Below are 27,501 nucleotides of genomic sequence, written 5' to 3'. Positions count from 1 at the left end.
TTTCTGTCGACTCCTCCCACTGGGCAGAAAGACTTCCTGGTTCCTGTAGGCAAGACATTGGACTACGGCCCATTAGAATTATTTTTAGTTTATTTTGAAGTATAGTCTGTTTTTTTCCCCCTTTGTTCTTTACAAGTGTGTTCGACTTTTCTTTTAGGATTGAATTCTGATTATTTATTGAAATTAAGCACATGGGGGAGAGGGGCTCACCTTTGTTGTTTTGTGTTAAAAGCTCAGGTGATGACGCGGAGAACAACGACAATAAAAAGCGATGACCACATTGTTGAAGAAGGCAATATTTATTATTTGTAAACTTTATTGAGTCAAGAGTGCTATGTAATCAATCAGATGTTGTAAATAAATAAAACAGGATCTTCAACGAGATCACGAGTTGGACCTTTTTCAGAACAATCAACATTTGCACAATGTGTGAAATCAGCTGCCTGTTTAACAACAGAGACTCTGCAAGCATTTCACACGGTGAACCTGCGTGTCAGTCAGTTTTCATGCAAATATGCTGCAAAATAGCAGTGTGTGAGTGAGAGAGAGAGTGAGTAAAATGGCCTTTTTTTTTACTTGGTCCTCACTGTGCCACAAGTACAGGAATATGTGTTTGTGTGTGTGTGTGAGCAAGAGAGAGAGAAAGAAAATGGATGTCACAATATTTTTAATAACCTATTCCCAGGACTAACTGTTGCCGTTTTCAAACTGGACAGGCAACCTTTTAACACTCTTTTTCACAAGTGGAAAAATAAATGAACCATGGTTGGTAGGAAAAGGTTAAAAAATAATCATAATAAAATGTAATTCATGACACAAAAGGTGACAGCAAAAGTGCACATATTTGTTTTTTTTGTCAACGACACAAGTTATTTTGTCTATTACTATGAGTGGTAAAATGTTTTGCAAACCACCGACCAAGTGCTACTTTACAACTTCCAGAAACAGAGCACGGGAAACCACTTCTTCTTTCTCTCACACACGCCGCATGCCTTCCAGTAGAGCTCAGTGCTGCCAGGCATTTTGTGGCACAACGCGGTATTACGTTACACGTGTGCAACTCCATATTAGGGCTCGCCTCTCTCCTGTAAAGACTCTTTAAAAAACAACAACAACAACAATGCTGACAATCCTGCAACTGTGGTTGACTGTACACCGACTGCAGTAAAGGCCATCTGAAAAAAAGTAGTGCCAGGGCGCTTCAAGAGCACCCTTAGACCCCCGCCTGACAGTGCAATGACGGTCCAGTAATTGCTACTGTGCCGCCGTCGGTCCCGGGGAATTTAAAAAAAAATAAAAAATCTCAAACAGCGCAAGTACTTTTCCGGATGCAAGCACTGGAACTGATGGAACCACCCCCACTCCAGCCTAGACCCTCTCGCATGGTGATTTGGCTTTCTACACCGCGCAATTTTGTGATGTAAACTCAAGTCGGCCGTGGCTGTTTTCCGAGTTAATTGCAGCATAAGTGCGCAGGTGGAGGCGCTCATCAGGCGCACCCGCCCGGGTCGGGCCAAAGTGCCTTTTTTTTTCTCGCTCATTCCCACATATCCTGTTTCGACGCTTTTGGGGTGGTTTGGCATCTACACCTTCACGTTCTTGCGAAGCGATTCCGTTAATTGGCGAAACTTTCACCTATTTCTGTTTGTGCTCACGTATGTGATTGAATCTCAGTTTAGGTCGAAAAGATGTTCGATTTGGGGAAGAAAGCATTTCTTGCATCTCATTTGGAAAGCGGTGAGAATAACAAAGGAACTTGACGCACTTTTTTTGTTTTAATGTTACAAATTTGCGCTCTAAATGTCATGCGTTAACATGTTAAGCTTCATGTGATAAATTTCCTGTTACATGTTCGGTCACGTGTTAACATGATAAGTTTGCCGTAATTATGTCTTATGTTTCATGCTATCATGTTCAGTGATGAATTTCACGTTTTAAAACATGCTAACAAGTTTGATAGCTGCAATTGGCGTTTTTTTTTAAGGTAATAATTGAAATCAGCTTTTTTATTTTTTCAATTTGATCTTGTTCTGCTCTCAGCTAACCTGAACATGATTGTTTTTATATCACACGAGCTTGATTGTGAAAAATAATAATAATTGGCGAGGTTTCGCACACGTCGCTATGGCAACATGGCAGGCGGCGGGCAGGTCAGCTGAAAAAGGCTCTTTAACGGCGTCGCTTTTGAAAATCGAATTGAAAGCGTCATTATGCTCGTTGAACTTCATTAGCGGAAGCGCGTCGGCTGACCTGCATCGTGCACACGTGACAAAACATGTCAAGCGCTCTTGAAGTTGAACTTGCGGACCCGCCGACGTGCCCAAAATGGAACGCTATTCCTTTGGAAGACTTTCGTGACTTTAAAAAAAAAATTAAAAAAAAAAAAGGAGAAAATGTTTGAATATTTTCACAATCATGGTGTGAAAAGGTTGCAAGATTATGACTCCAAAATGATTTTTTTTTCTGAAAAAAAAAAATACTTTCCTCCTTTACGATTCAGATTTTTTTTTTTTTTTTTACATAAAAATATGATTTTTTTCTATGCCGGTCTTTTCAAATTTGAACATGCATTTTGCATTTGTGAATTGAAAGTGTTGCAAGATGAAAACTTTTTTCACAATTTGTTTTTTTTTTTAACTATATTTTTCAGGAAAAAAATTGTTCAAAAAGTAAGTTTTTTTTGGTTTCTTGGTTGTTTATTTTTCTCTTGAACATTTTCTGTAGAAAAAAAAACGCTTGCAAAAACAATCATGGTGTGAAAAGGTTGCAAGATTATGACTCCAAAATTATTTTTGCATTTGTGAATTGAAAGTGTTGCAAGATGAATTTTTTTCACAATTTTTTTTCTTGAAACTTCATATTTTTCAGGAAAAAAATTATTCAAAAAGCAAGGTTTTTTGGTTTCTTGTTTATTTTTCTCTTGAACATATACTATTTTCTGTAAAAAAAAAGGCTTGCAAAAACACTTGCAAAAAAGATTATGCCTTATCTTCACAGAAAAAGTTGAGACAGTAATTCATGCCTTTGTAACATCCCGGCTCGATTACTGCAACGCCCTGTACTTTGGAGTCAGCCAGTCCTCCATCAAGCGCCTTCAGCTGGTACAGAATGCCGCTGCTCGCCTCTTGACTGGTACTCGTAAGAGGGAGCATATAACTCCTACTTTGGCATCCCTTCACTGGCTCCCCATTCATTTTAGAATTATTTTTAAGATCCTCCTCTTTGTTTTCAAATCTCTGAATAATCTCGCGCCACCTTACCTCTCTGAGCTCATACGCCCCTACACCCCTGCCCGGCGCCTCAGGTCTGTGGACCAGTCTTTGCTAGACGTACCAAGAACTAAACTGAGGCTCAGAGGGGATCGAGCCTTTTCTGTTGCTGGTCCATCTCTCTGGAATGACCTCCCACTGAACATTCGGCAAGCCTCCTCGCTGCCCATCTTTAAATCCCTCCTCAAAACTCACTTGTATTCTTTGGCGTTTGACTCAGCATGACTTAGATTTGCTATTGGTTTTACTGCTTGGTGCTTTCTACCGCCTTATTACTTATTACTTATTACTGATTCGTCTTACTGTTTATTGTATGTGTTAAATCGCTCCATGTACAGCACTTTGTATGCAGCGATGGCTGTTTGAAAGTGCTCTATAAATACTGTTGACTTGACTTGACTTGACTTAATTTTCAATAATTTCCCCCCACCCCCTACAAAAATATGACTATTTATGATCAATAATTTCTCAATCGAGACCTTTTTTATTCAAATTTTATTCAAACTGAACCTGAAACTGACATCTGTTGAATGAAACACTTTCAAGATTCCAACTTATTGTCAGTTTTTTCAAGTTCTTGAGAAATGACCGTTTGTGGCGGTAGAAAAATCACTTTCACCAAAAATACTATTTTCTCAATCTGTTTTTTTTTTTTTTGTCTGGGTCTTCCTTTCCTTCTTTCTCACTCGAGTCTTGATTTTGCTCATGTTCCGATTCAGTCCCAAAGTCTCGGCACTCTCCATCCCGGCGTCCAGGTGACTAATGGAATGACACAACAACAAAGGGCCATTGTGTTTTATGGAGCCCTTCTCCTCATCCTCCTCCTCATCTCTTGACCACCATTCTCTCTATTTTTCCTGCGCGGGGCCGTAAAAGAAGGCCCGATGAATGGAGGGGGAACGCAGCGCGTGCCGAGCGACAAACGGGAGAGCGCAAATGAAAGAGGGGAAATGTAGAACGAGAAGGAGCGAGGCGGCTGATGATGGATAATGGGATAATGGCGCTAAAAGAATTTCCACAAAAAAAAACAAAAAAAAGAGGAGGAGGAGGATGTGATGTAAAAGGAGAGGAGGAAGAGGAGCACATAAAAGGACGTCGAGATGGTGAGTAACGCGCGCACGGCGTTTCGGGGCGGAATCGATGCTCGATACTCATACTAATTCCCTTGCCCCTGGCAGGTGGGCGGGGCTAAAGCCAACACTTCCTGCTCAGATTGATCGGGGCCAGGGCACCAAGGGCGCGCTAACATTGCTAACGCCCAATTACTCATCGGCGCAACGTGTTGACTCCGCTAATGAACTTGACCGAGCTCTGAAAGCATAGCGCAAACGCTCAACATTTTTGTCCCTGCACAAGGAATTCAAAAACAAATCATTAAACTGTGACTTTTTTTTTCGCCCTGCAAAGATTAATAATTGAAAATATTGGACTTTGCGATTAACAAAAAGGAAAAAAAAAACCTCCCCCAATATTTTTTTTGGCTCACATAATTCTCCTTCACATTTCAGCCCGGGCGGCCCGGTAGTCCAGTGGTTAGCACGTCGGCTTCACAGTGCAGAGGTACCGGGTTCGATTCCAGCTCCGGCCTCCCTGTGTGGAGTTTGCATGTTCTCCCCGGGTGGGTTTTCTCCGGGTGCTCCGGTTTCCTCCCACATTCCAAAAAATATGCGTGGCAGGCTGATTGAACACTCTAAATTTAAGGTGTGAGTGTGAGTGCGAATGGTTGTTCGTCTCTGTGTGCCCTGCGATTGGCTGGCAACCGATTCAGGGTGTCCCCCGCCTATTGCCCGAAGACAGCTGGGATGGGCTCCAGCACCCCCCGTGACCCTAGTGAGGATCAAGCGGCTCGGAAGATGAATGAATGAATGAATGAATTTCAGCCCGTTCATCAAAATATAGTAAAAATGATTGGAAATGTGAATTTCTATTTTAAGAATTGATTTGCAATACGCGCCCCTAACTTTTCAACTAGCATCCCTAAATTTCATTTTAGGGGCCACTGTGCTCCAAGTAAAAAAAAAATTAAAAAACTGGACTCCTGCGGATTGGTTGATATCTGCCAAAAAGCTCCTTCTCCAAGGCTCCGTCTGTGCGGCGTCCCTCAAGGCTCAATTCTGAGTCCGCGTTTATTCATTCACAATCTTCTGGTGAAGCGACGCCAAATCAGCCGCCGTCACAATGAACCCCCGCCATGCCACTTGAAAGAAACACATTTTCCTCCCATGAAATCATCTGCCATTTTTTTTTCTCACAATAATATTGAGACGAGCCAAGAAATGACACATTTTTGTGTTCTCATTCTTGCAGAAGTTTCCACCGCGCCAGATAGCAGAGAAAGGAAAGGGAGGACATTTTGTCTGTTTACATTCATTTTGCGCTTGAATGGGAATCCTGTCACCACTCACGGGCTCTTGGTTGCGTTGAAGACGTCATTCGGGAAGAGGTGAGGTTTTTTTTTTTCCTAGTTAGGATTAAAAAGCGGACTCTTGTGTGTGTGTGTGTGTGTGTGTGTGTGTGTATGTGAGTGTGGTTTATGGGATGGATTGTCGCCACGGCTGTTGTGTGTCGATTTGTGCGCTTGTCGCCGGTTTTTATTGTCGCAGCAAGTCATCCTGTGTGTGCTCGATTCTATCTGTTACCTTTACAGCCCCCCCTCCTTTCCCCCCCCCCCCCCATTTATTTTTTTTTAATCAATTGGTACTTTCCTTTGAATTGGTGCCATTCTCTCCTTTCACTGGTTTGCCTTGACATGTCGTTGTTGAAGCGGGCCCGCCTGCAACTGGTGCCTGCAACCTGGCAGATTTGTTGCGAGTTGCTGGACTTGCTCAAGATCTGACCTTGCGGGGTTGATTTATTAAAGTCTCGGGTTTTATGGGATGTCAACAGAAAATATGGCGAAAGTCACGGAGAGCATGACTCGGAAAAAGCCAAACGGACTCGATAAGACCAATTTAAAGCAACAATGGCGCCCACCACCCCAAGCATAGGTTCTTGAAAAAAATTTTGTGGGTCTATTTATGCTTCACTTGTCTACCAAATTTTATGTTGTTAATGAAAGAGACATTGGCTTTGCGGTACTAAGTTTGCAAAAACAATCTGTCGGAGGAGTTTGTCTTGCTCCTCTAACGTTTCTGACGTAGCTTCTTGAGATTTTATTTTATTTTTTGTGGGACTACTCACGAAAGACATGTCTACCAGATTTCATGTTCTCGAGAGAAATAGGCTTCATCTGAGTCATCTTCAAAAACTGTCACTTGCGCTCACGGGACGGCAAAATGCTAGCGGGACGGCAAAATGCTAGCGGGACAGCAAAATGCTAGCGGGACGGCAAAATGCTAGCGGTGAGCGATTTATTTATTTTATCAGCCGCGTGGAGATTAATGCTAGCGGCGCGGCGCTATTAGTTTGCCTTAAACGCGCTCACGGGCTAGATAACGGCAGCACACTTGTTTGGGTCACGCGTGCGGTGACTCGTGTTGATCCATCACCGCTTCGGGCGGGGGTAAGGTGAGGGGGGGGGCACACAAGAATCAGAGTGCGGCTCTTTTGGTGGCCAGGCAAACTCGTTTCTCAACAGTTGTTGAGAGTGACTCCTTCGACCTCTGTCGCAAATATTCAATATTTGCTCCGGTGTCATTTTTGTGCACAGAGCCTGGCAGTAATTTTGCGAGTGATGCGATAAAACTGTCGCGTTGAATGCGATGGAGGAGGAAATTTTGCTGCTTTTGCTTTGCGACGCATTGTGTCTCCACTGTTGGATTATGGCACCAACTATTTTTAAGACAACACACACACACTCACACACACACGAAAGGACGGACGGGGGAGGGAAGGTTGATGCATTCAAAGGTTGGTTTCCATATCACCGTTGCAGTCACCTTGAAATCACATCGTCGTGCGCTGGCAAGCTATACAATATCGCAAGAAATATGGAATGCATTTTTTTTTTTTAAGAGCATCTTTGACCTAGAAAAGATTGTATTCATAGAAGAAAGGAAGCGGCCCTAATTGGCTTTACCTGTTACAGGATATTCTATCATGTGCTGTTCGAGGTTGCATATTGCATGTTAAACGCTAAAGAATGCTTCTCGTGGATCATCTTCCGAATTTAGGGATGAGAGAGAGAGAGAGACAGGCGGCCCGGTAGTCCAGTGGTTGGCACGTCGGCTTCACAGTGCAGAGGTACCGGGTTCGATTCCAGCTCCGGCCTCCCTGTGTGGATTTTGCATGTTCTCCTGCGTGGGTTTTCTCCGGGTGCTCCGGTTTCCTCCCACATTCCAAAAACATGCGTGGCAGGCTGATTGAACACTCTAAAATTGTCCCTAGGTGTGAGTGTGAGCGTGGATGGTTGTTCGTCTCTGTGTGCCCTGCGATTGGCTGGCAACCGATTCAGGGTGTCCCCCGCCTACTGCCCGGAGACGGCTGGGATAGGCTCCAGCACCCCCCGCGACCCTAGTGAGGATCAAGCGGCTCGGAAGATGAATGAATGAATGAATGAGAGAGAGAGTCAGACAGAGCCCTACGAGGCTGGGCTCGATGCTAATGCTAAAAAAATGCAACAACCCTAAAAAAAAAAGATAAAAAACATTTTTAAACCCTTCATCATGATTTGCTCCAACCTGCAACATTTATCCGGGTAATTTGAACACCTGCGCCAAGAGCTGAAATGTATTCAAGCAAGCAGATGAACATGAGAAATTGCCTTCCTTTCGTCAGCAAAGAGCAAATCTTGACATTCATTGCAAAATGACGAGAGAAAGACCTCCGAGTCCGGCTGATAAATGATCGAGAATAGTTCAGAAGGGAACATAACTGATTTCATGAATGTCACGAATTGCGCTCTTTTTACATTCTAAAGTGTAAAAAAAAAAAATGAACCCGAAGTTAAGATTGAATGAGACTGGGACTGGGCGGGCCCCCAAAAATCCGCAAAAAATTGATGACTATTGCAATTGCATTGATTTTTAAAAAAAGTCTAAATTAATAATAATATATAATAATACATTTTATTTATAAGCACCTTTCCAGACACCCAAGGACACTTTACAATAACAAAAAACACAAAACATTACGGGTTGAGCAGCGGCGGCCAAAACGCGCCAGCGTTCACTCAACCCGGAAAAAAAAATTTAAGACAGGAAGCGTTATGGGGGTGCCTCTAGTTTTAATTTTTCTTTGTTTAAATACTGTTTTTGCTGTGGAATTGATCGTTTAAAAAGTCTAATTTTTTTCCAAAGTCAATTCTCTTTTTTTGTTCTGACTGAGCCGCTTCTCCTCCACATCGAGAGGAGCCAGATGAGGTGGCTTGGGCATCTGATTGGGATGCCTCCTGAGCGCCTCCCCGGTGAGGTGTTCCGGGCATGTCCCACCGGGAGGAGACCCAGAGGAAGACCCAGGACACGCTGGAGAGACTATGTCACCCAGCTGGCCTGGGAACGACTCGGGATCCCCCGGGGAGAGCTGGAAGAAGTAGCTAGGGAGAGGGAAGTCTGGGCTTCCTTGCTAAAGCTGGTGCCCCCGAGACCCGGCCCCGGATAAGCGGTAGATGATGGATGGATGGATGGATGGATGGATGGATGGATGGATGGATGGATGGATGGATGGATGGATGGATGTTCTGACTTTATGCACAAACATATCGCCATGAAATATTTTTTTGGTGGATGAGATTGAAACTTTTTTCTTATTAAAACATGACTGAAGACCAATTGACCGCATGATGACAAGCCAACACCCGCCACCCGCTGAACTTTTTTTTTAAACTTATTTTTGTGTGGGATGACACATGGAATCCTAACATTTGACATCTCTGACTAAATCTCTCATTTTTATGATTATTTTTTTAAAGACATGATTCTACACGGCGGCTTCTTAAATTTCCGGCGGTTTGGTGACCACGCAGCCCAAATTTATGTCACGCGCGACTGCCACCAGCGATTGCTCTCATGACTTTTTGTTCTGCTTAAGTGAGTCGACTTGATGAATAAAACATCGTTGCTTATGTGTGTTTTTGTCAAAACAATGAGGCGCGGTTCGCCGCAAATGTTGATTTCCAACGCAACTCCGCGGCGCTTCGTGCGGGCCGGAAAATGAAATGCCAGGACAATCTGGTGAGTGCAGGGCAACCGCCGAGGCGAAAAAAATAAAATAAAATAAAATAAAATAGTTACAGACTCTTTTGATCCTCCCCCAAAACGTTTTACATACCTTAGCAAGCATTTCTTTAAAAACCTTTTTCAAAATAAAATCAATAAATAAACGAATAAATTTAAGAATAACGTAAAAGTACAGTATATTTGAAAAACTTTTTTTGAAAGCACAACAAAAACATTCTGACAAAATACTAAAGTATTACCCCCCCCCCCAAAAAAAAACGAAATTTGGAAAAATAATTTTCAAAATAAAATGGCAAAAATGTTCGACAAAAAGTATGAGAAGCATACAGTGTTTCAACAAAAATATTGGGAAAATAAATGATCACATGCAACGCGGAAAGCCATAATGCAGCTTTTTTTTTGTGTCTAGATCCAGATAAAGTTATTTTGGGGGCGGGGGGGGGGCGTTTCTTTTTACCTCGAAATTTATTCCAGCTGTTGAGTGTCAGTGACATGCTAGCCCGGTCCTGTTTACAAGCGATAGTCATGAAACGCCATATAATACCCCCCCCCCCCCCCCCGTGCCCCCTCCCATGCGACTTCCTTTTAAAATCATCCCACCCAAGCGTGTGCGTGCGAGTGGGTATGTTTCGACAAGTCCCGGAGGAGAAGCAATCAGCACGACGAAATGAGTCACGCTAAAAGAGAAGTAAGTAGACTCCGCACGTTGGAATCACGAAAGGTGGTAGGGGGGGGGGGGGGGGGGGGCGCTTGACAGATCTAATTACACTGCTGCCCATTAGCTGAGTGTTAATTGGATGATTTATTGTCCCGCGGGAGAAGCTGACAGTCAATTGATGCTGATAGCCTTCAAATGGGGTTGTGCTTCGGATTTATGGGCAAAGCACGTGGGGACGACACCTCCCGTGGCCAAATGCAAACAACTAATACAGCGTTTGTGTGTGTGTGTGTGTGGGGGTGGGGGGGTGTCCAGTGTTTAGCTTGTCGACCTCACAGTGCAAAGGTGTAGTGTTTGATCGTGTTCTCCCCGTGCTTGCATGAATTTTCTTTGGGTACTCCGGTTTGCTACCACATTCCAAAAATATGCGTTGCCGGCTAATTGAACACTCCAAATTGTCCCGAGTTTTAAGTGTGAAAGCGGGTGGTTGCTTGTCTCTGTGTGCCCTGCGATTGGCTGGCGACCAGTTCAGTGTGTCCCCCCCGCCTACGGCCCCGAAGACGGCTGGGATTCTCTGTCTCATCACTATGCAAAATTGCGCTTCTAAAATCAAATTATCTTTTCCCATTGCAAAACTTTTTAAGAAGCACCTCCTGCGAAACTTTTCTTTCTTCCTCTTCCTTCCGGCAGGCAGACATCAAACAAGGGGAGTTAATGTCATCTCCGGACGTGAAATTCAGCTGATTAATTTATCTTTTTGACAATTTTGTATGTGTTGAGCAGCCTGTGGGCAGTGCCTCTATGTGTGTGTGTGTCACCTGCACTTTCCGCCTTAGCCAATGAGCCAAATTGGATTGTCGTTTCGTTTTATATTTATAAAAATAGATCGAAAGAGAAAAAAAAAAGAAGTTTAGGATGAACAAAAAATGCATTTCACACTTCTGGCCATTTGACTTGGACACCTAAACGTTTCTCCAGAACTTCAAAAGTGACAGTCAGGATTTAAAAATAAATCCTATAAAGTTGATTGCCTAGTAGGATAAAGCAGCACATCCACTTCTTTTCAATATATATATTTATATAGTATATTATTCAGATTCTGATATAGTGTATATAATATATTAAAAAAATTATACATTCAAGTTGAATTATTTCATAGTAAAAGCGTAAAGTTAGCGTGAAACTCGCCGTGTCCCCTTCGCAGTCTTCTCACCCTTGGCCTCGGCCAAGCATCCACTGAGTGTCTGAACGTCATCAGGCCTGACGACTTGCAGCCTAAATGGCGCTCAACGGACAGATAGTTGGCAGGCTCGACACTAATGGTAGCCGTCCAGTCCGCTAAATGCTATTTAGCAGATACCTTCATCCAAAACGACTGCGCGGCACACTGAGTGCTTTTATTTTTAGAACCCCAGGAAAGAAATATGCTCCATGATGGCTTTTTATGCCAAATCACTCAAGCGCACGCGTGGCAACATCACATGACCTTGGAAGCAGGCAATCGCAATGTTTAATTGTGATAAGGACTACAAAAAGATTCAATAATCTCTTGAATCAACCAACGCGCTCACCAACAAATGAAGTAGCAAACTCGGTAGAAAACTAACAATTAAACAAACTAGCTGTGCCAAAAATAAAAAAACAAAACGCCTGACTGACAAAATAAACTAGCCAATTAACAAACATCACTGTTAAACTTCAGAAAAAGCTTGAACTAAATATCTAACTAGCTTACCAACAAGCTAATGAACTACCTAATGAACAAGCTAGCTAGCAAAGGAACTCGCTAATCAATTCGCAAAAAAATAAATACTTTCAAACTAAAACAAATCAGCGAATTAATAAAGTAGTAAATTAACAAGTATGGTACAGTATGTGATAAAAATGACAAAAGCTTTTATCTTCTAAATGATCCCAATTATAAAAAAAAAATCACATTCTGACCATAATTTTTAAAAATGTATATACAATAGCAATAACAATAATCAGCCCTGGGGCTGTTTTGGGTGGTCTCATGTGCTCCCACCCCAGCCCCTCCAGCACCCGCACATCATAAAATCGTAATTTGTCTTGAAACATAATTATCAAGCCTCAGAGAATGTAAAAATTGTTGAGTGTTAATTGCTCTAATCTGCGATAAAGCACTTAGGAGGCACACCAAGAATTTAAATGATCACCCCTCTAAGAGTTTGGGATGACTTTTTATGACGTCCCCCGTTGGAGATAATGACTAAGCTTCCGAGCACACATTGGCATTAGCGCTTGTTTAGAAAGTCTGAGAGGAAAAAAAAAAATAGTCCCTCCGTGTAGAAAGACGTACAACATTAAGCACGGAACAAGCTCAAGTTTTATTTGAAGAAATGTTAAAAGGACAAGTTGGCTAACTGACAAACAGAGGAGTTTCGGAGCTAGCGAATGAAAAAAAAAACCCCAAACAACAACAAAAAGGCAATGCGTGAATATATTCACCGGCTAACAAGTGAATCAGTTAATTCGTGGATGAAGCTAACAAAGGAGATGACGAATGTACTTTCCAACTACTCAGTAGCTGGCTAGCTAACAAACTAGTGAACTCTAGTCACTATCTAATAATTGACAAACCAGCTAGCTAACGAACTATCTAACAAACAGACTAGCATTCTAACAAATTGACAATGCTAACAAACAACTGAGGAACCAGTTTACTAACGTGAACTCTAAAAACTAAAGAACAATCAAACTAATTAATGAACGAGCTAACAAACTGATAACTGAGACAACAAATAAAGCAAGCTAAGAAATGAGCTAACTGAAGCAATAAATGAAGAGCCCACTAACAAGCTAGCTTAATACTGGAAGTGATGGACTTACTTGCTGGCAATAATAACAAATAAACTAGCGATCTAATAAACTATAGTAATTACCTTAAATGAACTAACTAACAAACAAGCTAACAAACTAACTGATGAATGGATTCGCTAATTGACAATGTTGGGAGCGAGTGAGCTAATTAATACAATACAATACAATACATACTGATTTATATAGCGCTTTCACAACAGCGGCAGCTGTAACAAAGCGCTTAACAAAACAGTTACAAAGTAAAATAATAAACACAACACATAATTAAGAAGGATACTATTCAAGAAAATTCATGAGAGCTTTTCACGATTGTCATTTATTTGTACTTTGCTGTGGGTCCAGCGAACCGAGATATAAATCAAAAGAAGAGTGACAATCATCATGCTTTTCGCCTCCATCTTAGTTCAATCACAGCTCAAATCAAAAGTTTGTTGAGAAAAGCAAGAGCAGCCAAGGAGCTTCCCACTTTTCGGATCCTTCTTTGCACTCGCCTGCCAACTTGTGATCCGTGGACCGGTCCGGAGCCAAGACAGGGTGTGAGGCATTCCAAAAGTACGGCGTCACGAAACAAAGACGCGAGGCCGGCGTGCCAGAATCAATCGGCATTCGGGCCTGACGTTCCCTCTTGAGGACAACCTATTCGCTGTCCTCATCTCTAGCTCTTGTGTTAATATGACACACTTGTCATTTATTGAGCAGGGCAACAAAGTGGGAGATGCAGCAGTCAAATACTTTAAAGGTCGCACGCACTGTAAACAGAGTAGCGCGCTGTCATCGCAAGACGAGAATTTCAAAATAGGATTCGAGTTTCAAAGTATGGGGCTTTAAAGCGCGGTTTGGGTTTCAATGTCACAAGTCGACTGTCAAAATGTCTGACCTCGGGTTCCGAAGTAAGGTGAAAGGTTTCAAAGGAAGTTCAGGGTTTCAAAGCAGGGGGGGTTAGCATTTCCGAAAATTGGCGAGGATCTTTAACAACCCGAGCCCGCAACCCTATGAACCTAAAACCTGATCCCACCTCTTGATCCCGAACCCCCTTTATCCGAATCCGCAACCCCCTTGTCAGAGACGCGAGCTGGCCGTCCCCAAAGTCTACGAGAGCTTCTGCCCGAGTTTTATTTTTATATATTTTTTTTGTCCGCACGCTCACCTTGCAATTTGTACATTTTCTCGCTTTTCTAAGCACGCGGATAAAGAATTGATGATATTATCGTTATTCAAGGGGCCCGCGTGAATAATTAACAGGAACAAAAGAGTCTTTTTTTTTTGTTTTTTTTTTTTTTGTCTTTGGGCTCGACGCCATCGTCGGTGGCATTAATCGCTCTCATTCATCACGCCGTCTGCCTCAAATGCTGACGACGCTTCCCTGACGCCATCCGCGGCCCGCAAAGACAAAGGCGGCGAATATTTGATTGCAGCGCTGGAAACGATGCCATCCATATACAATTATGACAAGAGCAAAGATATCCGAAGACTGGAAAGTTTTGCTCCGAAGGACATTAAAAAAAAATAGATATTCCATTTTTTTTGTTTTTTTGTTGATGATTGTAGTTGAAAGCCAGCTGATGCGAATCATCTTGAAAGGTCAACAAAAAACACCCACACAGAGAAAACATAGCTCATTAAATCCAGATATAAAATCGACGTGACATTTTATCATCATTTTGACTTTGACAGATTAACCGCAAAATATTAGGTGGGTCTTTTGTGTTTGTTTTTTTTGTGGTCAAGATGTTTTGCTTTTTGGTGCAAGGAAAAATTTTAGGCCAGCTTCAAAAACGCTGCTCGAGTGCTTTTATTATTATTATTTTTAAAATTGTATTATTATTTATTTATTTAAAAAAATAATACTAATATATAATATAAATAATAATTATTATTATTTGTATTATTATTATTATTATTTATTTTATTATTTATTTGTTTTTTAAAAATTTATTATATTTATTATTATTGTTATTATTATTTTAAAGCATTGTTGCCAGATATTTGAAAGACTCCACAGACGTGCGTTCTGTGACAGTAGTCCTTGTTTATTTTTAAAACAAGGCTACTCATGAGGTCCTCGGGGGGGCCAGCTGGCGCCCGCCGTCACCACGTTGGCCACCCCGGTCTTGGACCATAAGTTGATTCCAACCAACTTGTTCCCAATCACGCAAGTTTTCCGTCGATCGTCACGCCACCGTCGCAAAGCAAATGTTTCATTAAAAAAAAAAAAAAATCAAAATCAAAATAAAATCGACGCGTCTTTTTGAAGTCACCCAGGAAATCATGTCACATCGGCATTTCAGAGCAGGACTGTGTTTTAAAATTACTTTTTCCCTTCACTGATTTGCAAGCCCGCTGGCTCATTACACTTGCAATCCAGAAAGTTCTCGGAGATCAAATGTACCTGCAAAGTCAGAAAGTTGGGTGTCCGAAGTTGAAAACAGAACGTAGAATGGATGGCGGCGGCGCATCGGCTCAATGCGAACACGGACCTCGGTCGCCCCCGAGCTTCTGAAATCTGCTGATGGCGAAACGAAGGCTTGCTTGTGGTGTCGCACCTTGACGACGTTGTTGTCATGACAAGCCTCTCGCATGATACGTTTGAAGTCGCCCAGGAAAATCATGTCTCATCGGCTCATGGGAGCAGGACTGTGTTTTAAATGACTTTTATCGTCACTGACTCGAATCCGAACCCAACCTAATCCTCAACTTAAACACCAAACCTGAACCTAACCCTAAATGTGACCATAACCACCTAAACCAGACAACCTAGCCTAACCCTAATGCCCTAACGTGACCCTAACCCCTACCCCAGGGGTCTGCAATTATTTTTTTGCATAGGGCCACATGAGAATCAGAAAATATTTTGGAGGGCCGGATCAAAAGTGTGAACTAAATTCGGCATAATATTAAACAAATTTCTTTATGTAAAAAGCAGTATTTTGCTTTTTTTGGCACGTTTTTCAGAATTTAAGAGTACATTATTCCGTCGTATCGAACGGGATTTGCTCGACTCTGCGCCACCGCGGGCTTCCGTATCGTCTCCCCCTTCCTCCCTATGCTCTGCAACTTCAAGTAACTGTGCCACCTGGTGTTGAAATCCCTGTCGTTACAAGTCCAAATGAAATGAATGCAGTCGTTGACATCGAACCTTAATTGTGTACCGACCTTCGGCGGGCCGAATTAAAAAGGCCAACGGGCCGGATTTGGCCCGCGGGCCGTAGTTTGCCCACCGATGCCAGGGCCTTACCCTAAACCCCAACCCCTAACCCCTAATCATTAACGCAAACCGCAAACCCTACACAAAGATAACAATGACACCAACAAAAGAACAAGACCAAAAGACCAAAATCTTTTGAGTTTTCCTCCCTGGCGTTCTTGTCTTTGAGAGTGAAATCGGACTCACCGAATCACCAATTTGCATTCAAAACAAATGACGCGGCGCCTCTTCCGGGAAATTGATCTTTTTTTTTTTTTCATGGAATTCCACTTCCTTTCATCGGAATGGATCCTCGACCTTTGGTGGCGCGTGAAGTCGTCGTTTAGCCGAGCTGAATGGATCCTCGACCTTTGGTGGCGCGTGAAGTCGTCGTTTAGCCGAGCTCCTTTCATCCCATCTTGGCGAGTCAAACGACTCAATTACAAATCACTCAAGGATTCGGTTAATTTGGAATGCGAGGCAGGGCGACAAAGCAAACAAGTACACTCCCGGCTGACCGACTGAATCGCATTTGACTTGATTTGATTTGCACTGGCAACGCAGAGGATGGTGACGCTTCCTGTGGGAGCAGCCGCAGAAAAGAAATTCCCCGCGCACCAAGGTGCCACGCACGAAGCTCGGCACCTTGGTGCTGGACGAAAAGTGGATTTGCATGCTTTGACTTTGCTTCACGCTCGGAGGTTCCGGGTTGGAACCTTCAGACTTTGCTCGTTGCTAACACTAACAAAACCTAAAAGCATCGCAAATGCAGAGATTGAGATTTGACTTTGTTAAGCGCGACATCAATCGGGATGTATTGTACGGATTTTAGGAGGCCGATGCAAAATCCAAAATTTGGCAGACTAAAATGACGATAACCTGACATAATATTCATTCATTCATTCATCTTCCTAACCGCTTGATCCTCACTAGGGTCGCGGGGGGTGCTGGAGCCTATCCCAGCTGTCTCCGGGCAGTAGGCGGGGGACACCCTGAATCGGTTGCCAGCCAATCGCAGGGCACACAGAGACGAACAGCCATCCACGCCCACACTCACACCTAGGGACAATTTAGAGCGTCCAATCAGCCTGCCATGCATATTTTTGGAATGTGGGAGGAAACCGGAGCACCCGGAGAAAACCCACGCAGGCCCGGGGAGAACATGCAAACTCCACACAGGGAGCCAGGAGCTGGAATCGAACCCGGTACCTCTGCACTGTGAAGCCCACGTGCTAACCACTGGACTACCCTGACATAATAATTAACCCTAAAAAAATCAGCTATGGACATCGTTATTGTATGGGTGTAATATATGCGCGGCACGGTGGGCGACCGTTTAGCATGCCCACCTCGCAGTGCCGAGGTGCAGTGTTTGATTCCGGATCCGGCCTTTTTGTGCGGAGTTTGCATGTTCTCCCCGGGCCTGCTTAGGTTTTCTCTGGGTACTCCACTTTCCTCCCGCATTCCAAAAACATGCACGGCAGGCTGATTGAACACTCCAAATTGTCCCCGGGTGTGTTTGTGAGCGCGGATGGTCGTTGGTCCCTGTGTGCCCTGCGATTGGCTGGCAACCGCTTCAGGTGTCCCCTGCCTACTGCCCGAAGATAGCTGCGACAGGCTCCAGCACCCCCCCCGCCCCCGCACATCTCAATCATCAATCATCCAGGATTGCAATTAAGAGATGTGTCAGAATGCTTGAAAATGGCTGCCAGTCAAAACTACCTGGAAACTGAAATTGCAGGGGGCCGGGTACGCAGCCTATGGACGATGGCAATGGAACGTTGTGAAAGCAGCTGAAGCAAACTCCTTTCTCGAGGCAAAGTCTTGTCCGCCAGCTGTTTGCTGCCGCCGCTGCTCTTTACCTTCGTTCCTGCCGCTCATTGCCCCCCCACACCCCCACCCCCCGCCCCCGCCGAGCCCCCTGCCAGTGTCCAATTTCACTTCAAAGGGCAAACACTTCCCGGGTATCAAACTGCAAGAAAAAAAAGGGGTGTGTGTGTGTGGGGGGGGGTGGGGGCGCTTGAGACGTCAAGATGTAAACAGTCGGCGACGAATGGAGCGCGGCGTCCCGTCATCAGCGAAAAGCTAAGAGAGGTCGGAGCAGAAAAGCATCTGACGATTTCCATTTGAGCCTCCGCCTTGGCCACCCCCCCTCCCTGCGGGAGGTACAAGCGAGGCGGCGAGCGTTCGCCAAAGCGCGTCCCTCGCCTCCCCTTTGTGCCATGCTAATAAGAAAAAGTTGGCTTCAAAGGGTTTGGGCGGCGCGTGGAGGAAAATGGCCAGAGGGGGACGGCAGACGGAGCGAGGTGGGCTCCGGCTTCTAACGCGTGAAATTACACCTGACACCTTGCCGAGGCGCTACCGCTGCAATATATCGTTTTTTTTTTTTTTTTTTTAAAGACTTTTTTTTTTTTTCTTTCCGAGTCCATCACCAACAAGAGGATTATTGAATGTAAGCGCTTCATAATACGGAGGGTCCGCTAACTTTCAGGGTACGGGGACATTTTTCACATCATGGCTCATAACCATAACGGCATTTAAATAAGTCCCATTTATAGGTTGGGATTACGCTTGGGCGCGATTAGCAAACTCTCTCGACAAAAATGCGCAAATAGTTCCATGCATGGGTGCCGTTCCATTAGCATGCAGACATCCGCTGCGGAAAAAAAAATCCGTTTTTTTTCTCAAGAAAAAGTCATAACAGCAATTAAAGTGCGTTTCTACACGAAGAAATTTTTTGTAACTGAAAAAAAAAAAATTACGATGACAAATTCGAAATGTCACGACACAGTCGCATGACTGTCAAGAAAAAATAATCGTTGGAATCCTGTCGTGACTAAAAAAAAAAAAAAAAAAAGCAATTTGCAGATTTGTTGTTCTCAAGCCAAAGCAATAAATGTAGTACATTGGCGCCAACTAGTGGAATTTGTTTGAATTGCACCATCACCTTTCCTAATCAGGAAAAAGTGCTGACATCATTCACTAGGCCACACCTCTAAAGGCACACGTGCCACACACACCGTAATTTTGCTTCAAACGAACATTCATTTCTTTATTTCTCTTGTCTTATAATTTACATTTTCAACAAGACTTTCCTATTTTTATTTATGATATTTTACCTGTCCCTCAAATCAAAGGCATGTCTAATATAAAAAAAAATAAAAAATCTCTTTGTGGCCATCTTGTGGCCAAAAAACTCTGATAATTGAGGGGCGGAGCTTCACTTTGTCATGCCACAGCCTTGTCTAACAGAAAAAAAAAGTTCACTCCAAACCTTCTTGGGTGGGCGTCAATTACACTACAGGGGTTTCAGTATATCGTAAATTATTTTTACGGCCCCCAGGGGGGGCTTCGGGAACCCCGGTTTGATAACTGCCGCCCTAATATATTGCTGTACTCTTATTAAGAGTTCCAATTTGCGCTGAGAGTGAGCGCTAGATAGCAACTTAATTAACTCTCTGCCCCGCGTCTCCCCTGGCGATGGGCGCGCGCGTGCGCAGCTTAGCCTTTCATGTTGCTAGCCCAAGATAGCAGGTGAGGGGAAGATGGAGGTAAGGTAGGGTGGGGGTGGAGAAAGAAAGAAAAAAAAATTGGAGGGGCGGGGGAGGGAGTCGGAAAGCTAAATTGGATCAGGACGGGGGGGGGGGGGGGGGGGGTAAAAAAAGCGCTGAGAGGCGTTTTATGGTCCGCTACCGGATGTCGGCGAGTTTCTTCATCTTGACTTTTTCTATTCATTGCTTCCACACCTGCTCGGCGAGATGTAACAAAACGTGGGCGGAAGAAAGACGCGTGCGGCGGAGGCGAGCGCGGCTAATGAAAAGAAAGAAAAGGAAGCGCTCCAGATGTATTTTTTTATTTATTTTGTACGTCTCTCGAGCCGTCCCTAATTTTTTCGCGGGAGGTGCCGGTGGAGCACCGCGCGTCCTTTGACACTGGGCAGCAGGCGGCGAATGCTCGGCAAACGCCGGTGAAGTGGCGCCTGATTTCACTCGCGGTCATGGGAATAAAAATGCAATTAGCGGGGCATCAAGCACTCTCAGAGTTGGAGAAAAGAACCACCTAAAATGTTCCAAGTTGGGGGGGGGGCAGTAAGAAAAATAACTAACCAGATAAGAATAACAGCCAAGCCGATGAATCCATCTAGTTTCATTCATCTCAGGGTGCTAGGCCATTTTGTCTTCTTACCGCCCCCTCCTGGTGACTGAAACGGACATCAAAGTGCCCTCGGAGCCGCATTGCATTTCTGGGGTTTCGATTCGTGACGTTTGCAATGCGAGCCCGAGGGCACGTTGTTGTCCATTTCAGTCGACAGCAGTGGAAAAAAATCTCAATGACCAATGCCTCATTTTTAACAGAAGACTCTTGTAAGTCGCCAACTAAAAAAAAAAAAAAAACGCACACAATTTCGGGCGGCAAAATATTGCAAGATGACGTCATTTTCTATCTAAAAAATAACAATCATAATAATAATAATAACAATTAAATGATGTGAAGGAAAATTGTAAATAGTACTGCGATTTATCCATTTTGTGTTCATATTGCATTTAATTGAAAGATGTTTGTAGTTTTTTTCTCTTTCTTCTTTCTACATACATTCTTGCTGCTGGAGGCTGTAAATCTTATCTTATCTCGTCTTGGCATTCCACACGTCAATGGTTGAGGTTTGGGTGAAATATTTTGCGCCCCCTTGTGGTGATCCTCGGGAAATGAATGAATCTTAGTGACACTTTTTGTAAACATGGTGAGGAAAAGGGCAAAGTCATCAGTTGCACAACTTGGAAAGGATGGAGAAGAGGAAGAAAAGTGAGCAAAAAGTTGCAGATTATTATTATTTTTTTTTTTTTCAGGGACCACACAATCTCCAGGCAGAACTGTTGTGATTTGGGGAGCATCGTGTCGGGCACCCCCTTGAAGCACATCAATATTCACCAGGATATGACTGCTGGCAAGAAAACAGGAAGTTGGAAAACGCAAAGCCAAGGTGACAAAAACGTAAGCTCCTTGGTGGAGGTAATTATCTGGAGAAGGGCAATCTCCCAAAGGGCAGCAGCAGCATTTTGGGCCTTTTTTAAAACACAATGACAGCTCAATTATGACACTGCATTATTCACACCGACATCATCCGGATTGTTGACGGCTACTAAATTTAATCGCGGCCTTGTGGGGAGCAGATTGAAGGGGAAAGGGGGGGAAAAGCGTTCCGTAAAGGAAATGACAAGAAAAAGGCCACTGGGAAGCATTTTAATAGTGGCGCCTATTTGTGATATGTCATTCATATTTCTTACATTGTCCTGATTCATATTTTGGACTTGATGTTGCTGTCAGGGGCACTGCTTCTTCAGCCCCGAGTTTGTCATTCGAGCCGATTGGATGCCAAAAGTGAAACGGTCAAAGCTTCTAGTGGCCACTTGGGCAAATACGTTGGAGACCCACGAAATCTGCCTAGTAACAAGGGATTTTAATTTTTTGACCAATAAAACCACGAAACCTGAAAACTCTTACTTTGCTCTTGGGTGTTTTGCGGGTCCTCAACATGCCACCTCCAAAATGGACTCCGTAGCTCCCCCTGGAAGGTTAGACCCACGCCTTGAACTGAACAGGAAGTCAGCCATTTTGAAATTGACTCAGTTACGTCTCAATTTTAAGTAAAAAAAAAAAAAAAAAAAGTACATCAATATACTCCCTGGCACCAGTTTCGTTGATTGACACAAAATGTTCGAGCTCTGTTTTTGGAAGATGGCACACATGAGCTCAGGGCCCGAGGAAGTCGGCCATCTTGGTTTTTGGCCACCATTTTGAAGCCTCCTCGGAAATTGGGAAGCGGGAATGCCGAAAGTTGACTGATGCGCACTTTGATCCCTCGGGGCTTTGCGTGCACATCAAGGCCCTCGCGCTCTCGCTTCAATGAACGGGTCATGACAGCCCATTAGCTTGCACGTCATTGATCCGAGCGTGTGTGTGTGTGTGTGTGTGTGTGTGTGCATGTGCATGCGCGCTTTATCCAATCAATGCTCATGTTTTATTGGCGGAGTCATTACTCATTTCATTTAGTGCATCCTAAAAGAGTGAAAATGGAGGAAAAAGTGCAAATGTAATCAAGTGGAACCGGGTCGCCCAAGTTCACGTGCTTGTTGTTTCATCCACGTGAACATGTAACATGTACAGGATGTATTTTGGGGGTCGACTAAGCAAGCTTCGAATAGTTTAGGATTTTTTCATTCTGGTTTCTTGTTATTTTGCTTGTTCATTTTAGTTTTGTTTTCACTGGTTTTAATCGGGTTGAGTGAACGCTGGCGCGTTTTGGCTGTCACTGCTCAACCCGTATTGTTTTGTGTTTTTTGTTATTGTAAAGTGTCCTTGGGTGTCTTGAAAGGCGCTTATAAATAAAATGTATTATTATTCATTCATTCATTCATTCATCTTCCGAACCCGATCCTCACTAGTGTCGCGGGGGGTGCTGGAGCCTATCCCAGCTGTCTTCGGGCAGTAGGCGGGGGACACCCTGAATCGGTTGCCAGCCAATCGCAGGGCACACAGAGACGAACAACCATTCGCACTCACACTCACACCTAGGGACAATTTAGAGTGTTCAATCAGCCTGCCACGCATGTTTTTGGAATGTGGGAGGAAACCGGAGCACCCGGAGAAAACCCACGCAGGCCCGGGGAGAACATGCAAACTCCACACAGGGAGGCCGGAGCTGGAATCGAACCCGGTACCTCTGCACTGTGAAGCCCACGTGCTAACCACTGGACTACCGGGCCGCCCCTGTATTATTAATATTATTATTATTATTAATAATAGCTTTGTTTTTTTTCCTAATTGGAAAACAAAAATCAAGACATTGAAAACGAAACCCGAAAACCCACGTATTAATTGCTAGAGAAAAACAAAGGAGTCCGATACCGTGACACAGATACCACTTTACCAGCCTTACATGCATGTCATTTCTTCAGACCAGCCCCCAAAATATCCCCCCCCCGAAATGGGGGGACTTCAAAAGTAGTTTTTTTCCTCTGTACTCATTATGGGCTCCCACGATTTGGTGGCACCCACGCTCAAAAAATGGAAGTATTGTCCGCATAGAAATTTTTGAGATTTCTCCTGTTCAAATATGTATTTTTGTGTAACAGGAAGTGAAAATCTCTTACCTTGCTGACAGTTTCGGCTGCTAACAATGGAGCCTTCGCCGCACTTGTCGTTTCCTGCCGCGAGACGTCACGCGACATCACGAAAGCCAAGAAAAGCAGAAAGTCACGGATATGCGTCGATGTTAACCGGAGAGCGTTGCCAACTGGCTCACTTGCTTTGGAAACGACTTTGCTGCCGCCGTGTCCGTAACGAGGAGGAACTTAGCTTCCATTCCTCATTTTATTTTATCTCGTCTACTATCTCACAGGCAGACACGTACGCACGCAGCATCCGCGCGAATTGATCAAACTCCGTCACTGACAGAGTCGACTGAAAAGCTTTGGCGTAAATAAAAGTTTAAAAAAAAAAGGCGAGAGTAGATGAATAAAATATGAGCGTGCTAATGAATAAATAAACTCACGAGTGTCTTCATAAAGGCAGTGAGTGGCAATATCAGACGACGACGACGGCGTCGGCGGCGGCGTCATCGTCGTGGTCGCCCACGCTCGCCGCGCTGATGAAAAGACACCAGCGGACGGGCCCTCCGCCTTTACATCGGCGGGTTGTGTTCCCTTTTCCCGCGCTCACGTCGCAAACTCCACCTTTAAAACGCCGCAAATATCGCAAAGGAAAATGCAGTTTCGAGTGTTCGTGGAGAAATTAGCAGGTCTTGAAGGTAGAAAGAAAAAAAAAAAAACAACAACAACAACCTGAAATCCATTTTCTGAGTTGGTCATGTGACCAACGCAAGCCTCGCCGTGATTGGTCATTCCAGTCGACAGCAGGAGACAAAATGGCCGCCCCCTTGAGTTGGGTAAAAATGGGCGGACATTGCTGTTAAGCTTATCCAGTGGAATTACAGATCGTAGTATGTCGACGTAACGGGTTACAATCCACTCTTCATTTTTCCAAACCTCTTCTATTAGTGTTGTTGTGAATTCATGTATCTTTTTTGTGTGTTATTGTTTTGTACATGCGCATTTATGATGTGAAATGCTACTCTCGAAACGGACCTAAAAATGAGTAAATCGCTTGCTGAGTTCAAAAACAAATAATAAAAAAAATAACAACAATACAAACAACCTACATCAATCAGAGTTAAAATGATAAATTCTAAACTTTAAATATAATGATAAATCTGAACGAAGTTGATAAATAGAGAAAGGTATTGAAATATCCATTATGAATACAGGAGAAAATTGACACAAGAGTGCCAGGGTGAGGATGTATATAATCCCGATACAAACCAAAAGCTGTAAAAATATCACGGTTAAGGGTAAAGTATGAGCCTTAATGGAGACTTCTTACTTTTTCTTTTCTGATTGATATAAAAATGATTTAGTAGATATAAACACATAACGGGGTAGGACTAGATAATTTTTTTACTTCATCCTACTCCCTTGAACATAATAACTGTGTTGAATGAAGACTGATTTCTTTCTTTTTACTTTTTTATCAAATTATTACTGTATATGTTTGATGTTCAATAAACAAACAAACAAACAAACAGTGTTCTTTACCAAAGAAAACAATAGACGGACATTCCTCGGCAAAAATAGCTTCCCATTCAAACTTATAGACCAGCAACATTTCAACCCGAAAATGGACAAAAAATGTCTGTTGACTGAGCACGCTTGTGTCATTCCTCACTTGTGAGCATCCGTAAACTGGAGACGAATAACACGGTAAAGTACAACTGACGGTGTAATTGTGTGTGTTTGTGTCACAGTCCAACATAAAGGCCAGCCCGCCTAAAACGGAACATGTGTAGTCCAACTATGTGGTGAAAAAAATGCGTTAGCGTCGGTTCTTGATAGCTTGATAGCGTGTGCGTGCGAAGAAACATCCATCCATCACACTTAACACGCATGTCACACACGCGCAGGTTTTGCAGAAGCTGGCACGCGGACCTCCATCTAGTCACAGCCCCCCCCCCCCCCCCCCCCCGGCTCCCGCCCCCGCTGTCGTTGGAATGAAGAACGTCCATGAAGAGGCCATGTCTGACTCGTCACACGCGCAGGTACACGCAAATCTGTGACTATTGATTGTAAAGTGTCTTTGGGTGTCTTGAAAGGCGCTTATAAATAAAATATATTATTATTGTTATTATTTACACACGTTATCACAAAAAAAAAGCATTTGGCAGCTCATCAAAACACATTGAGGAGCTAAACTGAGAACCAAACGTGGACCCCAATATATTTTCGCTTGACTTGAAGATCAAGGCTCATGTAGCTACTTGCGCCGCACAAGCTAGCTAGCGACAAGCTACATTGTGTAGTTGCTCCTCTGAACAATGTCGGACAAAACCATTGTAGTCTATGAGCGCTGAGCTAAAAAAAAAGGGAGAATTAAGAGTGAAGAAGGTTGTTGACAACTTGTAACTTGCTAACTTGTTGACAAATGTTAGCCGGCAACCCGCATAGCATTTAGCAATATATCGGTCCATTCATGCTACAACTGTCCAAAAACAACTTCAGTACACCCTCCCACAAAACAACTACTCAAAATTGGGTTTGGAAACTTTTCTGCTGCCGTCGCTTTTTTAATTTTTTATTTATTTTTTGTCATTGTGGTAAAAAAAAAAATACGCTGACAAAGACTTTGATGTGCCACCCGTTCGCTTGCCAAAAAGTGAGCCGGCCGGCCAGGCCCGTAAAGCAGGCACAGACGCGACACAAGAAAGCGGGCACCTGACGTTAGGGTGAAGAGGTGGCGTAATAGACGAGGATGAGGAGGAGGAGGAGGAGAAGGAGGAGGAGAGTTAACAAGACACTCCAGATGGAAGGCCGCCGTTGCCGAGGAAGTCATTAAGCGGCCATTTCATGTGCGCATGCTGGCCTAGCGAGGACTCTAATTGCGTGTGAGCGCAGATGCCAAAGTACATTTAGATCAAAGATGGAGGACACCAGAGAGCCTGTAGTCTCCTCCTCCTCCTCTTCATCCTCCTCTTCCTCTTTGCACATTTTGCCCGGCTGCTTGGCTACCCAAAGAGAGATCTTTGGGTAGCCATTTCCGCTCCGTACCTAATTAGCCTTCCTCGCTTTAGTTTTGCTACTTCCAAGATTTCTTCACTGTCCGCCTTCTCTTCAGTGCTTTGAGTGATTTTTTTTTGGGGGGGGGGGTCTTCTATTGTCACACATCGCACTTGTTACTGTCTAAGAAAAGGCAATGGTTGTGGAAGACGGGTTTTCATGGCAAACAAAATGGTTGCTTTCCTTAAGCACTTTTCCATTGTGCACAAAATGGCAGCTGGAGGGAGGAAAGGCTTTTTAAAAGGCAACTTACAACTTTTTTGTCATCGGTGTAGAGGGTGGGGGGGGGGGGCGTGTGGAACGATGTGAGACAAGCTATTTCCATTTGAAAAAGTCGATACTTTTTATGCGGGAAAATGTGTCAAGAAAAAAAAATGCAGTGAAAAACAGTTTTCAGTGCATGCAACAGGTTTTCATAGGGGAAGGGGCGGGGGTTCGTGTTAAATTTGAACTCTTCCCATCTGAAATAAGGACTGTCAAAAAAATTTAAAAAAGTTGAACTGTTTATAGAATCAAAATGACCTTCATTTGGCCAAGAATGTTGAAAGGAAAAAACAAACATTTTTGTCGAACGACAATTGGTGTGTTTTCAATTGATGTGGACAAATGACACATTTTTGATGATGGAAAGTGACCGAAAGAACGAGATCCCGGATACAAGCGGCCGAAATGAGTTTTCTCCGCAGGGTGTCCGGGCTCTCCCTTAGAGATAAGGTGAGAAGCACGGTCATCCGGGAGGGGCTCCGAGTCGAGCCGCTTCTCCTCCACATCGAGAGGAGCCAGATGAGGTGGCTTGGGCATCTGATTCGGATGCCTCCTGAACGCCTCCCCGGTGAGAAGCTCGGTCATCCGGGAGGGGCTCCGAGTCGAGCCGCTTCTCCTCCACATCGAGAGGAGCCAGATGAGGTGGCTTGGGCATCTGATTCAGATGCCTCCTGAACGCCTCCCCGGTGAGGTGTTCCAGGCATGTCCCACCGGGAGGAGACCCCGAGGAAGACCCAGGACACGCTGGAGAGACTGTCACCCAGCTGGCCTGGGAACGCCTCGGGATCCCCCGGGGAGAGCTGGAAGAAGTAGCTAGGGAGAGGGAAGTCTGGGCTTCCCTGCTAAAGCTGTTGCCCCCGTGACCCGGCCCCGGATAAGCGGTAGAAGATGGATGGATGGATGGATGATGATGATGGGAAAAAAGTCCATTTATTGGCATCCAAAACCGTAAACTCGTACCATCAACTTGATCGGGATGAACCAATTCTGCTTGTAATTCTCT

The 27,501-nt window shown here is 44.0% G+C and overlaps 2 long non-coding RNA genes across 2 annotated transcripts; both read left to right on the top strand.

The window, feature by feature from the left end:
* The first annotated feature begins 1,623 nt into the window (after window positions 1-1,623).
* LOC127602786 (uncharacterized) lies at window positions 1,624-5,920 on the top strand. Its single transcript, XR_007962860.1, has 3 exons — window positions 1,624-1,737; window positions 3,989-4,372; window positions 5,577-5,920. It is a non-coding gene; the product is annotated as an uncharacterized LOC127602786 (long non-coding RNA).
* Window positions 5,921-9,946: 4,026 nt separating this feature from the next.
* On the top strand, window positions 9,947-25,138 carry LOC127602790 (uncharacterized). Its single transcript, XR_007962868.1, has 3 exons — window positions 9,947-10,073; window positions 20,916-21,078; window positions 25,085-25,138. It is a non-coding gene; the product is annotated as an uncharacterized LOC127602790 (long non-coding RNA).
* Window positions 25,139-27,501: the final 2,363 nt, after the last annotated feature.

This window comes from Hippocampus zosterae, chromosome 6 (assembly GCF_025434085.1).
Source record: "Hippocampus zosterae strain Florida chromosome 6, ASM2543408v3, whole genome shotgun sequence".
Classification (NCBI taxonomy): Eukaryota; Metazoa; Chordata; class Actinopteri; order Syngnathiformes; family Syngnathidae; genus Hippocampus; species Hippocampus zosterae.
The sequence above is the reverse complement of the archived record's forward strand: the minus strand, read 5'-3'. Positions and strand labels throughout refer to the sequence as shown.